General features: G+C 27.7%; 1 long non-coding RNA gene across 3 annotated transcripts; it reads left to right on the forward strand.

Annotated features, from left to right (window-relative positions):
• Positions 1-758: 758 nt before the first annotated feature.
• On the forward strand, positions 759-5,521 carry LOC114389258. Of its 3 annotated transcripts, none has more exons than XR_003661731.1 (4): positions 759-925; positions 1,078-1,232; positions 1,629-1,684; positions 5,282-5,521. It is a non-coding gene; the product is annotated as an uncharacterized LOC114389258 (long non-coding RNA). The 3 variants fall into 3 exon arrangements; XR_003661733.1 differs by having other exon boundaries at positions 1,179-1,232; XR_003661732.1 differs by lacking the exon at positions 1,078-1,232 and having other exon boundaries at positions 772-925.
• Positions 5,522-6,098: the final 577 nt, after the last annotated feature.

The raw sequence follows: 6,098 nt of genomic DNA on the forward strand, positions 1-6,098 counted from the left end.
TTATATATTTCGACCAAAAAAGTGTCAAATAAGTATGCACCAACACATAAAATAAAAGTGTACAATAAATATTCCTCCTCTTTGAAAAAAAAAAATAATTGTTCCACCATTTTGAAGAATTCAAAATCAATTTACAAGTATGGGTCCTGTTTGATTGTTCTTGTTGATGATGATGACCACAAAACCAAACTCAAGTTTAGTTGTCTTCTGCATGTATAGAGCCGTGTTTTGACCATACAATGAGATTCATTCATTCAATTTTTTTTACCACCTTTGGAAAAAGAAAACATATAGCCAATATATATTCTTATAGCCCATTGATAATATTCTGAAATAAATTTCAATTTGTCGCATTCTATCTTTCTTGTAATGTGGTGTATGGATAAATACCTAAATTTATTTATAAATATCAATCAATATTTAATAGACAAATATGCAAGTTGCATTTAAATACTGTACCAGTTTACACCTCTCGACTTATGGCCTCAAATTGGTTACAGCCTATGCCTTTATCTTGTACAGATATTGGCTAGTCCAGAAAAATTAAGGGTATAAGTGGCTATACGTGATTCATAAAGTCCAACGGACTTAAATCAATTTAAATTTAAATAGTTTGGATTTATTAAGTTTGGTGTAATCAAATCTCCAATATTTCATTTATTTTTGCATTTAACTCACCTTTAATAAAGTCCAACGGACTAAAATGCTTAATTATTATGAATATCTTCCCACGTCCCAGTCACAGCTGACAGCTCCTGTTACATTGCCCTTCCTTTCCATGAAAGAATTCGGTGCATCCTGAGCATAGAATTGACCGCTAAATTAATTTGTAATCATTTTAATTTTTCTGGTTAATTAGTTGGACTAGGAACTGATGCTCATTCAGTTGACATGCATTTACGATCACGAGACATATCATAAGCAGGTAATGCGGACTAAACAATTGAGACTAAGTAAGAAATTAATTTGTAATCATTTTAATTTTTCTGGTTAATTTTTGCATTTCAACTCCTTATTCATTTTTATTGCATCACATTCACAATTTCACATGCATATTTATCATTTTCTCTCCACCAGCGTTTTTCACCTATCTCTCCACCACAAAACCCAAAGGGTCGAGTTACGAGTTCTTGCACCTCACGCTACCCCGCTCTTTTGTTTTCGTTTTCTTCATTCAGATTTATTTAAGAAGTGAGAAGGATGCAAAAAACTTCCCCCACAACACATTAAAGGTATAGGCACCATCCTTATTCTTATTCAGAGTTCACTATAGCCTAATGAGCAATCCCTCCCACGTTGGAAAAAGTATTGGTTACAGCAACATCAGAAAAGATGATGCTAGGCCTAAGCCACCCAAGAATAATCATACAAAAAAAGCTTCGAATTCAGTCCTCCATTCTCTTTCCTACACTTCCCCTCCTCCAAAGAAAAAATGAACTACCCTTCCTTCCATCTTCTTCCTCTGCGCTCATTTGTTTGCACCACCACAATGGCATGGCCTTCCTCCACCCACAAACTTCTCTCTTCTGGGGAAAAACTAGTACTTTATTTATCTTTTATTTCAATTGCTTTTATTATTATTGGTGTGTTGAATGAACTAATATATAATTGTGGATTTTGTTCAACAGATACAAGGTGGCGGGATATGCTGTCTGTGGCGGCACTCGTCAAGAACCAGATAAAGGTGCTGTTTTTTTTTTTACACTTTCTGAAACATGATTTATTTTCTATTCTTTTAAGAAAGATCTTTTCAGTCAAATTCGCCGACCCCTTGTGAAAAGATCTGAGTCTTTCGGGAGAAAAAAGGATGATAATTAATGTCACAATTTTTATTTTTTCTTCTAAAAAAAGAAACAATTAATTCTTCTTCTCCATCACCGGAAACGTTTACTAGTAATGAATTCTTCTACCACCACAACTACTACCACTCCTGTAACTGTTGTTGGGTTTTTTGGGCTCTCAGCCCATTTTCCCCTTCAACAACTTCTACCACCACCACCAGACACCATCACTGCTACCTCCGAGCGTCACCTCCCTCCCTCCGCCTCCTCCTCTTTCCTGCGGGTTCAATCAAATATAATATAATCTAATTAGGATATTCTGTTATCTTTTCTTATTTATATTATATTTACTTTTATTTTAATTTTGTTGTTATCTATTTTATGATTACTTTTATTTATTTTACTTTTTTCGATTTGATATTCTGTTGGTATGAGAGCTGGTAATTAGTCCTGGATAGACACAGAAGAACCTAATAATACTAACGGTTCTCTTAGTAAATATTCTACAAAAGTTCTCTTGAATACTTCCTCAACATTAACATTAGGAAAGTCTTATAAAAACATAAAATTTTGTTTTTAATAAAATACAAAATTTGGAAAACAAGATCATTCAAAAAAGGATGCCATTAATGTCACAAATGTTTTTTTTTCTTCTTCTCTCATGCCCTTTTATGGTAAAATTTTGATGTATGGAATTAATTAGAAATAGCCTTATTCCTTTTCTTGGTGCAACTATACTTCACCTCAAAATATAATGGGTAATCAAGCGATCGAATATTATTAATATATTAAAATTAAGATTAAATTATTTGAATATTATTTAAATTTAATTTTAGAAACAATTTTTAAACTAGATTCATTTACTTTTTAGACTCATAAGTCAAAAGTGATGATGTCTGGAATTAGTGTGTAAAATGATGGTGACTAGTTAGTTATTGGTCACCGTCATCTACTAATCTACACTATGGCAAACCCGCCAATTGATAATGACTAATCTAAATATAATTTTTAATTAAATTATTATATAAAAACTAATAATCTAAAACAATTTATAATTAAATCACAATGTAAAAAATCTAAATTTTAATTAGAATATACTAATTGTAAAAAAAGTTATATCATTGTCTAATGATATATTATTGTTATCTTTTTTATACATTGGATGAGTGACACCACCTTGATAATTTGTTCTCATAAACATTAATAAAATATAAAATTTGGAAAACAAGATCATTCAAAAAAGGATGACCATTAATGTCACAAATGTTTTTTTTTCTTCTTCTCTCATGCCCTTTTATGGTAAAATTTTGATGTATGGAATTAATTAGAAATAGCCTTATTCCTTTTCTTGTTGCAACTATACTTCACCTCAAAATATAATGGGTAATCAAGCGATGGAATATTATTAATATATTAAAGTTAAGATTAAATTATTTGAATATTATTTAAATTTAATTTTAGAAACAATTTTTAAACTAGATTCATTTTTAAACAATTTTTAAACTAGATTCATTTACTTTTTAGACTCACAAGTCAAAAGTGCTGATGTCTGGAATCAGTGTGTAAAATGATGGTGACTAGTTAGTTATTGGTCACCGTCATCTACTAATCTACACTATGGCAAACCGGCCAATTGATAATGACTAATCTAAATATAATTTTTAATTAAATTATTATATAAAAACTAATAATCTAAAACAATTTATAATTAAATCACAATGTAAAAAATCTAAATTTTAATTAGAATATACTAATTGTAAAAAAAGTTATATCATTGTCTAATGATATACTATTGTTATCTTTTTTATACATTGGATGAGTGACACCACCTTGATAATTTGTTCTCATAAACATTAATAAAAAAATTAAATATATTTTTCTTTCATACAATTTAGTATTTTTTATTTTGGTAATTTTCGATACTTACAATTTTTTCTTAAAACACTTTAAACGATAAAAATACTATCTAAAGTGTTTTAAGAATATAAAACAAAATAAATATATTTTATAATAATTAAAATTAATTTTTTATAAGGATGAAAGTAAAAAAATAAAAACTAAATTTTAAAAATAAAAAAAATATTGAAGCACTTAATAAAATGTCTGTCACCCCACTCCATCGTATGAACTCACTGTTTTGGTATATCATATAGGAAAATGTTCTACATACAATCTATGTTTGTGGTGTATAAGTGGGATGAAAAAATAAATAGAAAAAGAAAAAGGCAAAAATATATAGACATGATAAATAACTGTGATGATTTTTTTATATAAGAAAAAAGAGTTTAGCGTATGAGCATATGTAAATCCAAATATGATATTCTCTTATATTCTGTTTACTATTGATTAAGTTTTTATACTAATACTGTAAAAAAAGTGTTTTTACATTGGCCATTAAAATCTACAAATTACATTAAAAATAATATTTCATGAATTAACAGTATAATTTTTTTTTATTGATAGAGTATATATATTAAATTTAAAAGAAAACTGTGCAATATTTTAGCCCTTTCTGATTGGTGCTGGTTAAGATGTCATGGGATTCCTGTTTGTTTTGGAATATGGGAGCGTATGATTTTACAAAGAAACAATGGAATGTAAAAGATTTTGTCGGTTGTCTCCTCGTGGAGGACCACCTTGACCAAGGTTTGGATCCAAACTCTTTTACACTGAATATTCGTGCAATCTTTCATGCTAAAATTGATGAAAAGATTCATGAACTAATAATGAAAACTTAAAAAATTTTAAAGACTAAAAAAAATAGTTTTTTTAACCAACCAAATTTTCGATGTTGAATAAAAAAAAATTAAACAAATAAACCTCGTGGGCGGTTCCAAGTTTTTCCTCCTTCAATAGTAAAAGCAAGAACTTATCATTCTTTGTTGAAGCTTTATCTGAAATGGTGCATATCCAATAGCAATATTGCCATGTTGGCAATGTTAGCGTTATAAGTTGACTATAATTGTTGCTTGACCCTTTTACTTCAAATATTTGTTTTTTTAAGGTAATAGAAAATTTGTTAATCACTTCTATAGTTATATAATTTATTTTGCCTGTCCGTTGTCAATCAATGCTATGACAATTCTTTTCCCTATGAAAATAAATAACTGTCAAATAAAATAGATCTAGAGAAATATTATTTTTATATATAAAATATTATCCTTAAAACAATTTATACACAAAAGAAAGAAAATAGTAAAATGAGAAAAAAAAAGAGAGATACAAAGTATAAAGAGGAGTGAAAGAAATACATTCTTCTTTATTAGTTCTTCTGTTAGTTGAAATTATTTAAAAATTATATAATATATGGGTTTCATATCCTATTTAATAAATTATTTATTAATGATTTTATAATTTTTAATAAATTTTAATAAATAAAAATTTAATTTAAAAAAAAAATGCATCGTTAGTACTTCTCATGCCTTCTATAAATTGTACTAATTAATATCTTTGCAGTCTCTTTCAAATGTCAATTGCGTGACAAAATCTTTGATTAGCAGGTCTATAGTATATGCCCGAAATAACGACAACGATCGTGAGATGATTAATTGATTGATTTAAGAGACAAGTTAGGGAAATTCAAGCTCAAAAGAAATAAATCATTGTTTGAGAGTAGCTGATCTGATTATATAGGTCACTGATGACCGAGCTATCAAGTTAGGACTTCCCATTGTTCTCTCGAAGCTTTGTGATTATAGCAGAAAAAGAGATATTTGTGATTATAGCAGGAGTTATAGTTGGATAGGAAAAGATATATAGAAAAAATAATAAGTGTTATTGAAATGTACAATATAAATTTGTTAAGTAACATAAATTAAATTCATTATCCTTAAATAAAGTCTTAGATTCTTTTTGTTGAAGGCATAAACATGTTTGAAAAGAGGACTCTTGTGAAAATAGTTGATCAAGTTTTTTGATAAAAAATATTTAATTGACAAAACAAATAAATACTTCTAATAATAGAATGAAAAGAATATAAAAAGTCTTTGTTAAATTATTATTCTTGTCAGAAATGTTTGGGTTTGGTTGGTGAAGAATTTGAATAGGTGTTTGATATTATTTTATAAACTAGAAGGATATTTTTTTCTCTCTCAAAGAGTGACGGATAAATTTTTATTTAAGATTATAAGTAATTTTTAATCAAAAGTGATTTTATTTAATTAATTTAAAAACATTATTCTCCTTATTTTTTTTACCTGGATGTTCTTTACACAAAACTCCATCTCGAAATTTATATAAATATTACAGTAATTGTCAAATATATAAATCGACGCATACGCATATAATTTATTGATTTTATTCTCTCTATTTCTCTAA

The sequence above is a fragment of the Glycine soja genome, chromosome 16, assembly GCF_004193775.1.
Source record: "Glycine soja cultivar W05 chromosome 16, ASM419377v2, whole genome shotgun sequence".
Lineage (NCBI taxonomy): Eukaryota > Viridiplantae > Streptophyta > Magnoliopsida > Fabales > Fabaceae > Glycine > Glycine soja.